At 45.0% G+C, this 13109-nt stretch overlaps 1 long non-coding RNA gene across 4 annotated transcripts in view; it reads left to right on the forward strand.

Annotated features, from left to right (window-relative positions):
- Positions 1-13109, forward strand: part of LOC126460413 (uncharacterized) — a 49038-nt gene that overhangs the window by 17565 nt on the left and 18364 nt on the right. For all 4 annotated transcript variants that reach the window (XR_007585940.1, XR_007585938.1, XR_007585941.1 and 1 more), the window contains one exon: positions 3662-3864. This is a non-coding gene — a long non-coding RNA (uncharacterized LOC126460413). The remainder of the gene's footprint in view (positions 1-3661; positions 3865-13109) is intronic.

Below are 13109 nucleotides of genomic sequence, written 5' to 3' on the forward strand. Positions count from 1 at the left end.
AGAGGAGGTTATGTCAAAAGCTCAAGTTTTTGATTGGCATAAAATGTTTAGTGAAGGCAGAACAAATGTTGAAGATGAAGACTGCAGTGGACGACTGTCAACCTCACGGACGGGTGCATGAACTCGTAAAATCTGATAGAAGGTTATCCATGAAAATGATTGCAGGAGAACTGCACATCAATCGAGGAACGGTTCGTCTAATAATAACATTGCTGATAATTGGATTCTGCATCACGATAATGCACCATCCCATACTGCTCTGTCAGTACAGTAATTTTTTACCTCAAAACAATTTTCGATACTACCAGAGCCACCTTATTCACCAAATATTGCTCCGTGCAACTTTTTTCTCTGTCAAAGAGTCAAAATGGTGGTCAAGGACACCATTTTCAAACAACACAAGATGTCCCAAAAGCTGTGACAATGGTCTTGGAGGATATTACAGATGATGAGTTCCAGAAATGTTACCATCAATGGCAGAAGTGCTAAAAAAAGTGTGTGCAATCAGAAGGAAACTTTGAAGGAGACAACACGAAAATTGACTAAAACTGTAAGCAACATTTTTTTTCGCATCAGTGTCATTACTTTACATTCACACCTTGTATACTGCCATGCCCCCTTTATTTCTGTTACAGAAACCAGTATTATTTTGAAAAGAACTGTGCACTTTCTTTCTGTTTCCAGCGATTATATGTATGATACATTGTATATGTTGGTAACAGTGCAGGTTTCTAGCATCTGTAAATGATTATCTTTGCAAGTATTTACTTTTGTGTTCTGAAGCAGTTTGTTCACATGTTAATAAACGTTTGTTTCCCAAGTGCTACATATATTTGTGGAAATACATATTTTTTAGTGTGCCACACATCAAGAAATTCAATAAAAGGAAATTCTGTGGTAACCAGTTGACAAACAAAACAAGCCACACTGTTGCAAGTAACCTACGTGTCAGTTCTTCAGTGAAGAAATTCGCACATGGCACGCCTCCTGGTGATTCAAATTTTTGTGTTAAAAATGACGCTGTTTGTAGTGGATTTGTTGTTGTTGGTGTGGGTATCTTATCTTCTTTGATAAAGGAAGTGGAAATATGTAAACAATGTGATGATGTAGGCTGTCTGGAAATAACTGAACAACAAAGTAGCAGGAAGGGTTTAGCGTCAAAATTAATTGGTCTGTGTAGATCCTGCAATAAATCTACCTCGAAAATGACTTCGAACATTGTGCATAATTCATATGATGTGAATTTGAAGTTAGTGTATGCAATGCATGCAATAGGAAAAGGAAAAAAAGGCTGCACAAACGTTCTGTCATTTGATTGACCTTCCTCCTCCCAGTAGGTTCAGCAAGTACATAAGAATACTTTTAGGTGCCTTGACGGTTGTGTCTAAAGCATCTATGAAATGTGCAGTAGGAAAAAACTGTTAATATTAGTGAAACAAGGGACATTGCTGTTGCACTTGATGGGACATGGCAACATCGAGGACATCGTTCCTTGAATGGTGTTTTAAGTGCTACTTCTGTGGAGAATGGAAAAGTTTTTGATGTTGAGTGCTTATCTAATTATTGCCACACCTGCCATAGTAACACTGAAGGACATATTGAACATCAGTGTTATAATAATTATGATGGTTACAGTAGAGGTATGGAGAGTGATGGAGCTCTAAAATTATTTCAGAGGTCAGTGCCCGTTTATAATGTTAGATATACAAAGTAGCTTTCAATAAAATTAACGAGTTCAATGTTTATGGTGATAGCTTCGTAACAAAACTGGAGTGTTGTGGACATGTGCAAAAGAGGATGGGTGCTAGATTGAGGAAGCTAAGAAGAGAAATGAAAGGAAAATTGCTATCTGATGGAAAATCTCTGTCTGGCTGAGACAGATTGACAGAAACTGAAATAGACCTCCTTCAGAGGTATTAAGGACTGGCCATTAGACAAACTGCACCTCTGAATGATGATACAGCAATGAGGAAAGCTGTATGGGCCACCTACTTTCATAAGTTGTCCACAGATGACCACACTGTTCATGGACTTTGCCCTAAAGGAGCAGATTCTTAGGTGTGGTTACCAAAAAGCAAAAGAAAGTGGTCAAATATACTATCAAAATATCATAAGCATTATCTTCTTCAGCCTGTTATGAATGAAATAAAACCAATTTTTAGAGACCTGAGTGGACCCTGTTTCGCTTAGTACCACATTTACTCGAATCTAAGACGCACCTGAAAAATGAGACTCAGAATCCAGGAAAAAAATTTTTCCCGGATCTAAGCAACACCTGAAATTTGAGACTTGAAATTCAAGCCGAGAGAAAAGTTTTAGGCCGCACCTCCAAATCGAAACAAAGTTGGTCCATTGTAATATGAGACACAATTTAGGTCAAATGAATGATGATACAGCTACAGTAGTTTGGTTCGAGTTGTAAGCTCAGTAGTTAAGCTTTACCAGGTAGCCATTACTATGCGTCAGGCGCTCCGTCCGTATTATACGGGTACCCTTCCTCTTTCACGTACTTTGTTAGCGAAACAATGGCAAGAGACTGCTATTTGCTGTTACCTACACTCCTGCTTTCTTTGAGAATGATCAACAAGAACCAAATAATAGACAGCGTATGATAGAAGATATTCTGAACAGGAGTTTAGCGAAAATTTTTCTCCGTTTGAAAATCTTTGCAGGCACATCTTTAGTACATTACATTCTGCACTGAAATTAGTCATCTTAGATTTAAAAATCTAGTCAATTGCCGTGCTTCATTTCTGACTGAATCACTATTAGGCATAAGAATAATACAAATATAAACATGGGATGATATCTATATTTTTCCGCGTTTGCTGTTGTTTCACTCTAGTTTCGTAGTTTATTAGGCAGACAGGATTTAAATGAGTTAGCAGCAAACACAAAAGAATACATGGCAAAATGTTTATATTGTAATTATTCTTATGTGAAGAGAATATTGCATGCTATTCACAATTCGTAAAAGTTCCTATAAGGAACCATCTCTTCTCACAGTTAGGAAAAAATTCAGAACGTAGAGTTGGCCATATTGACAAACATCCCAAACAGTCTTGCCAGTGGGATTTTCGTAGTGCATTGAAATGCTGCTACATTCAAAGGTGCACTTTACGGAATTTGTATTTACTTCGTTGGATAATGTGTGAAAATGCAGTGGTCGAAACTCGAGGCGGAGGAAAAACTTGTCTGCCACCCCTTTTTTTTAAAATACACTCATGCAGAGGGTTTGGCGCCAGTATTTATCTTCGTGCCTGCAAAGCATGCCTGTGTAGCGCTACATATATTCGACAGCAGAAGTTAGTTGTGGCGGCACCTACCAACATTTTCCAGAACTTCCGCTTACTTTGCACTCAATTCTAAGCCGCAGGCGGTTTTTTGGATTACAAAAACCGGAAAAGAAGTGCGGCTCAGATTCGAGTAAATACGGTAAATGTCTTCATGGGGGCACTCAGAATACAAATGAAAGTTTCAACCATTCCATACGGGAAAGATTACTCAAGAATGTTTTTGTAGGAATAAATACATTAGTAGTTGGTGTACTAGATGGTGTGCTATGTTTCAATGATGGAGTGATAGGAAGGTAGGAAGTCCTGAGAAATTTAGGCATAAAATGTGGCTCTAATATGAAAGATCAATTTCTTCTGTGTGACAGACAACGGGTGCATGAAGCTGAAAGATTCGCTCTTCAAGTTACCAAAGAAGCAAGAAGTGCTAAAAGGAATGCCAAGAGGAAGCTTGAAGATGAAGAAAGGCTGCAGGATGTAGACTATGCTTCAGGAATTTTCTGAGGCACAGTTTAATTGGACTCATATGTTCATTCGCAATTTCCCGCAAGTTGTTTTCTTCAGAATTCAGGTACAAATATTTCCTAAAGTTTATAAAGCATTGCTCTAATTTTTTCTGTAACTTTCGGTAGCGCATACTTATGTAGTAGACCTAAGCTTTATTGCAGAATCACCTAAATCATAGAAAAAATAACATTTTTATTAGGAAAAAATTATAAATATTAAATGTAAGATGTGATACTTTTTTATCCTTGTAAATTTTTTTTAAATTCCGATTTTGGCCGTCTAGGGACCGCGTTAAACAACTATTTTTCAATGTACATTTCTCCTATTGCGCTCCTCCTCTTTTCTCTTCTGCCAATATGTCTTCATCCTCTCTCTGTGCTGCTCCCTTCGGTCTTCTGTCCACACTGTTCCTCCAGTTCTTCTCTTCTTCGCTTCAAATCCTTCAAAATGTTGAATTTTGTCTCTCATTAAGTCTCTGTTGGTTATATCATCTTCTCCTATACCCATCTCCTCTAAGTCTGCTTTGACTTCTTTGAACCAGGTAATTTGGGTTCTGGGGTTCTTGTCAAAAAACATGAATATTTTCTTTGTCAGCCTTTCATCATTCATTCTTTTCAAATGGGCGTAAATATACATAATAGGTGGAATTAAATAGGTCTAGTACCTCAGCCATGTCATGCATGTCTGGTAAAAATTTGGTCTCCTTCAAATGTATAACATTGGATTAAATGGTACGTCAGTTTGAGGAAGAATTTCCTTGTTACTTTTTTTAAATAACTCTAAGCAGGTTCAAAAATATTCAAAATACTTCTAATTTGTTTAGAAAGTGTGCTCTATTACCTGATATCAACAAAAAAATCTTAAAACATATACATTATAAACAGTGCCTGAAAGAAATAGGTGTTGATTTTTACATAATATTGAGCTGGAAAAATGCCGTGTATCCTTAAGTGTGAACTGCCAGATAGCTGTGCAGATTTACACGAGAAATATCGTCTGGTTTGCACTGATGATGTAATGATGTGAGGGGGCTGAATGCATATATTTTTTTTTTCCCAAATTTAATGTGCCATTATCAACAGAATGATTGCATGCAGATCATTATATTGGTGTGTGAGGTTTTGGGATTGGCATTTATTTTTTTTATCGCGTATCTTGAGACTTTGAGCCAAAGCTCGTGGGATGAGGTGGTACCTAGTTTACAGAAAGCTGAATATAAAATTTATAAACAAAAAATTACAGAATTAATAAAATATGAAATTAAGAGAAATTAGGATAAATTACATGTTGCATAGAGTAGTTCTCATGTATTGTGAGGGTCTCCTGTGCGGAATTCTAGCATACCACAAGGTAACCTTTGTGTGTGGATTTGAATACTTAAGTGTATCACTCTTTTTTTCTGCCCTGCTGGGAAATTTGGAAAAAAAAGAAAAACCTGGAGAAATCTTGTTTTTTGTCTCAGTAGATGAAACAGTTTGTTTACTGGGATTTCCTGCATCGTCGCTGGCTGGGTACAGCTTAATACATGCACCGCTTCCCTACTCCCTCATTCTTACTGCTTCTCCACTTCCTACCACTCCCCTCAGCTTGCAGTCAGTGCTGCCACCACTTCTTCTCACTAGCCTAGTAGCTGCCGATGGGAGGCGTGAGGGGTGGTTTGTTTTGATATGATTCTTGGAGATTGTTGACCCAGTGGCTGGAGACAACGGTCATATGTGCACGAGTTGTGTCTGAGTGATTGTGTGAATATGTGTGTGTGTGTGTGTGTGTGTGTGTTATTTTCCAAGAAAGGCTATGGCCAAAAATTTAGTTGTGAGAGTGTGATTGTCTTTTCTACGTGTCTGTCCATGGTTCACTGATCATCTTTACGGTGAGTTGCTACCTATCTTCATTAGCATTAATTCTCAGAGTATTTGCACAAATTGATGGATTTATCACCACCATCTCATTTCGTCCTCCCAGGGGGTCCACAACTCTTTTGTGGACACGTACGTAGCGAGCACGGGACCCCGAGCTAATGTGGCCCTCCTTCCTTTCCGGGCTGCATACCTTCCCTTCCCTTTCCGCATCCCTCCCCGTCCCCCATCTTCGCCCCCCGCCCCCCCCCCCCCCTCACCTCTGGCTCTTTCCTTCCCTTTCTCCCCCCTCTGGGAGTATGGTTTGTGCCTACGTCCGGAGACGGACGCTCGAAACTGTTCCAAATTCCTTGCTTTCTACACTTACAAGTCCTCGTTCTTCCTCTGTCCTTCCCTTTTCCTTCCCTCTTCTCCTTGCCCTTTTCTCCGCTGCGGCGTTTGAGACCCCCTCTTCTTTCCTTTCCCTTTCTCTTTTTTCCTCCCTGTGCGTGTCTGAAGGCCGACCCACGCACTTCAATGCGTAGCCGGTGACAGGGTAACGCGTAATTCCCCGCCCCGGGTAGGCGGGTAGGACACGTACGTACCCCCTAGTAACGGCCAGGCCCAGGGAGGGGTGATTACCCGAGCTGATACCTTCCGAAAGTGCCAATTGGTCCCTCCGTCCGTTTGTCGGGAGGTGTGAACAATCACCTAAGGCGGGTGTGCCCTCGGTGAGGGCCCCCAGGAGCTCGCCATCGGAGACGCCGGTAATCATGGGGGATTCTTCCGCAATGGTTTCCTCACCTTCCACTATGTCTGCTCACAAACGTAAGTTCACTGAGTCTCAGCCACAGACGGTTCTTCCATCGTTGCCACAGTTCCTTGTTGTTTCTCGGTCTGACGAAGGTCACGACTTTTCTACGGTCAACCCTTTCATTATTCAGAAAGTTGTCGACGCAATTGCGGGTCCTGTAAAGTCTTGTTCCAGATTACGGAATGGCACCCTGTTATTAGAAACACACAGTGCCCTCCAGGCTCAAAAATTGCTGCGTACTTCTCTGCTCCACACCTTCCCTGTCAGGGTGGAACCGCACAGTACCTTAAATTCCTCCCGTGGAGTCGTTTATACACGCTCCCTCGATGGATTGTCTGACGAAGAAATTCAGCACTACCTGTCTGACCAGGGCGTCACGGCTGTTCATCGGGTTATGAAAAGGGTTGACTCGAACATCATTCCAACCCGCACTGTCTTCTTGACATTTGACAAAGTTCAACTCCCATCAAAAATCAAAGCAGGCTATGAGATAATTTCCGTTCGCCCTTATGTCCCAAACCCTATGCGTTGCTATCGATGACAGCGGTTCAATCACACCAGCCAGTCCTGTTCCAATCTGGCCAAATGTGTTACGTGTGGCAAGGATGCCCATGAGGGTGCTTGTCCACCTCCATCCCCTTGCTGCATAAACTGTATGGGTGACCATGCTGCTTCCTCTCGAGATTGCCCCATTTATAAGAACGAAAAGCTCATCCAGGAAATAAGAGTGAAGGAAAAGGTATCGACCTTTGCTGCTCGAAAATTATTCGCCAGTCGACAGCCCACCGTGCCTCAGAAAGGAAAATTCAGCACTGTCCTTGCTTCTCCTCGGCCAACAAAGGAGGCGGCCACGCAGACTTGTGACCTCACCTTTAGTACCACGGTCGTCAGATCGGCCAGCGCAAAGATCGCCCGTTCAACCTCACCACTTTCGCCTGCCCACTCAATGGCTCACCCTTCGTCGGGTTCTGCTAAATCTCGAGCCCAAAAGTCAGACGCCAAGTCTTCGAAAAAGGAGCATTCTCGTGAAGAGTTTTTACATACCGCAACTTCACAACCATCGGTTCCTCCTTCATCTAAACATCATACTTCCAAGAAGGCTACGAAGAAACACAGTTCCTCTCCTTCTCCGCCACGCCGTGTCCCATCTACACCACCACCTGGCGGAAATCGCCCTCGGCCGTCTTCTGTGTCGCCGAGGCGCACTGCTGGTGGCCGGTCAACCGGCCGATCGCTGGTGGCAGGAGCTGCTCCTGACCAACCTATGGATCAGGATCTTCTGCCTTCGACTGATTGCCATTCCATGCTGTCGGTCGCAAGCTCTGAGCAGTCGTTGAGTTGACAGCACCCTTGGTCACGTTCCTCCATTTTCTGTTCACCCTATGTCCATTATCCACTGGAATATCCGCGGCATTCGAGCCAATCGGGATGAATTGTCGATCCTCTTACGATCCTACTCGCCGGTCATCTTCTGTCTTCAGGAAACAAAGCTGCGTCCCCATGACCGCTTTGTTCTCCCTCATTTTCAGTCCATCCGATATGACCTCCCCTCTGTTGAAGGCACTCCAGCCCATGGAGGACTCATGATTCTGCTCCATGATACTCTCCATTATCACCCAATCCCCTTAAACAGTTCCTTCCAAGCTGTCGCCGTCCGTCTTTCCCTTTCTGGATACACGTTCTCTCTTTGTACGGTATACATTCCATCGTCCACACCAATGGCACGAGCCGATCTCCTTCATCTTCTTGATCAGCTTCCACCCCCATATTTGCTGGTTGGGGACTTCAATGCCCACCACCCGCTTTGGGGATCTCCGCATCCTTGTCCACGTGGCTCCCTATTGCTAGACGTCTTCCACCAAGCGGATCTAGTCTGCCTCAACACTGGGGTCCCCACAGTTTTGTCTGCCTCCACGACAAATTTATCTCATTTGGACCTTGCGGTCGGTACTGTTCCGCTAGCTCGGCGCTTCGAATGGTTCGCCCTTGATGATACACACTCGAGTGACCACTTTCTATGTGTTCTTCGACTGCAGCCTCAACTGCCATATATGCGCTTGCGACGCTGGAAGTTTGCCCAAGCCGATTGGACACTTTTTTTGTCTCTAGCGACATTCGATGACCGTCGCTTTCCCAGCGTCGACGATGAGGTCACACATGTTACCGACGTTACTCTCACCGCTGCGGAACGTTCAATACCACGCACCTCCGAATTGCCCCAGCGCCCCCCAGTTCCTTGGTGGAACGAGGCATGCCGTGACGCAATACGTGAGCGGCGACGTGCTCTTCGCATTTTCAGTCACCATCCAACTTTGGCCAACTGTATCCGATATAAGCAGCTCCGTGAGTGATGCCGTCACGTCATCCACGATAGCAAGAAGGCAAGCTGGAAATTCTTTATTAGCTCATTTAACACCTTCACTCCCTCCTCCGAAGTTTGGAGTCGGCTTCGACGGTTCTCAGGCGCGCCTAGTTTCTCCCCGGTCTCTGTGCTCACTGTCGCGAATGATACCTTAGTGGACCCCGTCGCAATTTCTAACTCATTGGGTCAGCACTTTGCTGAGATTTCGAGCTCTTCAAATTACCCGCCAGAGTTTCTCCTTAAGAAACTTGCAGCGGAAGTGCGACATCTTGCTTTCTCCTCTCACAATCACGAGAGCTACAATACTGTTTTCTCCATGCGGGAACTCCAACATGCCCTCTCTTCTTCTCGCTCCTCCGCCCCAGGACCGGATGGTATCCATGTCCAAATGTTGCTGCATTTATCAACCCATAGTCTGCGTTACCTCCTTCGCCTTTATAATCGAATTTGGACCGACAGTACCTTTCCCAGGCGATGGCGGGAAGCTATTGTCGTTCCCATTCCGAAACCTGGAAAGGACAAACATCTCCCCTCTAGCTATCGCCCCATTTCTCTCACGAGTAGTGTCTGTAAGGTTTTGGAGCGTATGGTGAATTACCGTTTAGCTTGGTGGCTGGAGTCCTGCAGTCTTTTAACACCAGCCCAATGCGGATTCCGAAAGCATCGTTCTGCAGTTGACCAACTTGTTGCTCTCTCCACTTATATCATGAACAATTTTCTCCGGAAACGCCAAACGGTAGCAATATTTTTTGATCTGGAGAGAGCATACGATACCTGTTGGAGGACAGGCATCCTCCGCACACTGTTCTCTTGGGGCTTTCGGGGCCGGCTGCCCCTTTTTCTTCGCGAATTTATGGCAGAGCGCACATTTAGGGTGCGGGTGAACACCACTCTCTCCCGTACTTTCTCCCAAGAAAACGGGGTACCCCAGGGCTCCGTGCTGAGTGTTGTACTGTTTGCCATTGCCATTAATCCAATTATGGATTGTCTCCTTCCTGATGTCTCGGGCTCCCTCTTTGTGGACGATTTTGCCATCTACTACAGCTCTCAACGGACCAGCCTTCTTGAAAGACGTCTTCAAGGATGTCTCGATCGCCTCCACTCGTGGAGCATCGAAACCGGCTTCCGTTTCTCACCCAGTAAGACAGTTTGTGTTAATTTTTGGCGACGTAAGGAGTTTCTTCCGCCCTCCTTACATCTAGGTCCTGTCAACCTTCCGTTTTCCGACGTCGCTAAATTCTTGGGTCTTATGTTTGACAGAAAACTGTGCTGGTCCTCCCACGTTTCCTATCTTTCGGCTCGCTGTCTGCGTTCCCTTAACACCCTCCATGTCCTGAATGGTACCTCCTGGCTAGCGGACCGTGTGGTCCTTCTTCGCCTCTATCGCGCCTTAGTGCGCTCGAAATTGGATTATGGAAGCATAGTCTACTCCTCTGCTCGGCCGTCTATTCTTCGGCATCTCGACTCTGTCCACCACCGTGGATTACGTTTGGTGTCTGGAGCTTTTTACACCAGCCCTGTGGAAAGCCTTTATGCTGGGACTGCTGAACCTCCGCTGTCCAAACGGCGGTCAGTCCTTCTGAGTCGTTATGCTAGCCATCTTTTTTCCATGCCTGCTAATCCAGCCCATGACCTTTTTTTCGACGCCTCCTTTGATGTAGGGTATGCAGGCCGCTCCTCCTCCCTACTACCCCCGGGAGTCTGCTTCCGTCAAATGCTCCATTCTCTTTCCTTCCGCTTTCCTAAAACCTTCTTGACAACTTGGGGTACGGCACCGCCTTGGCTCCGTCCCCGGATCGACTTGCTCCGAGACCTATGTCAATTTCCCAAGGATGGTACCCCTACACTTGTTTACCGTCGGGCATTTGCTGCTCTATGTGCACAAATGACGGACACCACATTTATTTACACCGACGGCTTGAAAACATCGTTAGGTGTAGGGAGTGCCTATATTGTTGGCGACACCCCAAATCACTTTCGGCTTCCCGACCAGTGTTCTGTTTGTACTGCGGAGCTTTACGCTGTTCTCCAGGCTGTCCACTACATCCGCCGCCATCAGCGGATACAGTACGTAATCTGCTCAGATTCTCTCAGCTCTCTCCTAAGTCTCCAAGCTCTTTACCCTGTGCACCCTCTGGTCCACCGGATTCAGGACTGTCTGCACTTGCTCCACCTGGGGGGCGTCTCGGTGGCGTTCCTCTGGCTCCCGGGACACGCTGGTATCTGTGGGAATGAGGCGGCCGATATAGCGGCCAAGGCTGCAGTCTCTCTTCCTCGGCCAGCTATTCAGTCGCTTCCCATTACCGATCTACGGAGCGGTTTATGTCGCCAAGTTGCTCATTTAAGGCATGCGCATTGGTCAACACTTCCCCATAATAAATTGCGGGAAGTGAAAGCCCTTCCTTGCGCTTGGACCTCTTCCTCCCGAACGCGTCGTCGGGAGGAGGTAATTTTAGCTAGACTCCGGATAGGGCACTGTCTTTTTAGCCATCGTCATCTTTTAAGCGGTGATCCTCCCCCACTCTGTCCCCACTGCTCTCAGCTGTGGACGGTCAGACACCTTTTAATTGAATGCCCCTATGTTAACCCGTTACGCTCCAGTCTACAGCTATCGCCTGATCTATCGTCGATTTTAGCAGATGACACGCGCTCAGCCGACCGCGTTCTCCAGTTTATTAGTGACAGTGAAATGACGTCAGTCATTTGAAGCTTTTTTGGGGACAACCAACCCCTTTCTATAGTGGATTTTTACGCATTCCTTCTGCCTTTAGTTTCTCAAATTTTATGACTTTGTTCCCATTGCTGCTGGATTTAAATTTCGTTTTTTTTCCTGTTTCCTACGTCACAGGCTGGGCGCTAATGACCATAGACTTTTTGCGCCCTAAAACCACAAACAAAAAAAATAAAATAAAATCTCATTTCGTCAACATAATGTCAGTGACTTGTGTAAAGCTGGCCACATGAATGGACTTCCATGATGGGCCAAAACCACAGGCCATTTCTGTGGGTCTCTCTAACGGATTGGGTCTGCCGATTTGAAGCCCATCGTTTCCCAATAATGTGCAAGCCCTGCCCATCGTATCTAGTCTCGCCGATCTCTTCCCAGGCCGGCTCTGTTTGTGTGTGGTATAATGCAGTGGGTTTTCGTGATTTATCCGAGGACTCAGGACTGTGGTGCTCCTCGGCAGGCCAGAGGCCACGGGCGATGGAGTTCAGGAATTGTGACTTTCTCACTGCAAGTACAGTGTGCGGTACATTGTTTTATAAACATTTTATTTATTCTAGTACATTTTGGGGCTTAGAAAATAATTTATACAGGACCATACATACACCGGATCTTAAATGTGTCCCCACAGAAAAAAAGTCACACGGAGTGAGGTCTGGTGATCAGGGAGGCCATTTCATGAAACAGCTGTTCCCTTCTGTAGCACGGCCAGTTCATCGATGCGGCAGCTCCGTATTCAGGTACCCACAAACTTCCCGATGAAAATGGGGTGGAGCCCCATCCTGCTGAAAGATGAACGGAGAGCCCAATTGAATCTGAGGCATCAGCCATTGCTGCAACATATCCGAGTAGGAATATCCAGTGACAGTTCTCTTCGCGAAGAAGAATGGTCCGTACAGTTTTCGACACGGCAAAGCACAAAAAACATTTACATTTAGTGAATCACACCCAAATTTAATGCATTCGTGTGGATGCTTTGCACCCCAGATTCGACAATTATGCATGTACACTTTCCCATTAGTGTGAAAAGTGGCTTCATTGCTAAAACTTAAGCGATCAAAAATTCCATCCCCGTCCTTATTCAATTGTTGCAACTGTGAACAAAACTCAAAACACTTGTCTTTGTCGTTGTTATTGACCTTCTACCCTAGCTCCAATTTGAATGGTTTCATAGACAACTTCTGTCGCATGACTTGCCACAGTCAGTGGAGCCATTTCGAGTTCATGGGATGCACGACGCACCAATTTCTTTGGACTCCTTATGAATCTCTCTTGTATGCAATCCAAATTCACTTCACTCACACTGGGATGTCTGCTTCTCTGTGCTGGGCACAAGCAACCCATCATAATAAATTTGTTGTGCCTTCCTTATTGGTGGTTTCTTACCGTACTTTGTTCTAAACATCCATTGAACAGCTGTAGCACACACTTTTTTTGTCGAACTCCAACACGCAGAAAGCTCGCTCCGCACCTGAATTTGCCATGTTTATGACTGGTGCTATCGGAAAATCACCAAAGTATGCTGTGGTGGTATACATGAAAAAGAACTTTCAGGGTTTCTCTTCAAAATGAC

Source organism: Schistocerca serialis, chromosome 1 (assembly GCF_023864345.2).
Source record: "Schistocerca serialis cubense isolate TAMUIC-IGC-003099 chromosome 1, iqSchSeri2.2, whole genome shotgun sequence".
Lineage (NCBI taxonomy): Eukaryota > Metazoa > Arthropoda > Insecta > Orthoptera > Acrididae > Schistocerca > Schistocerca serialis.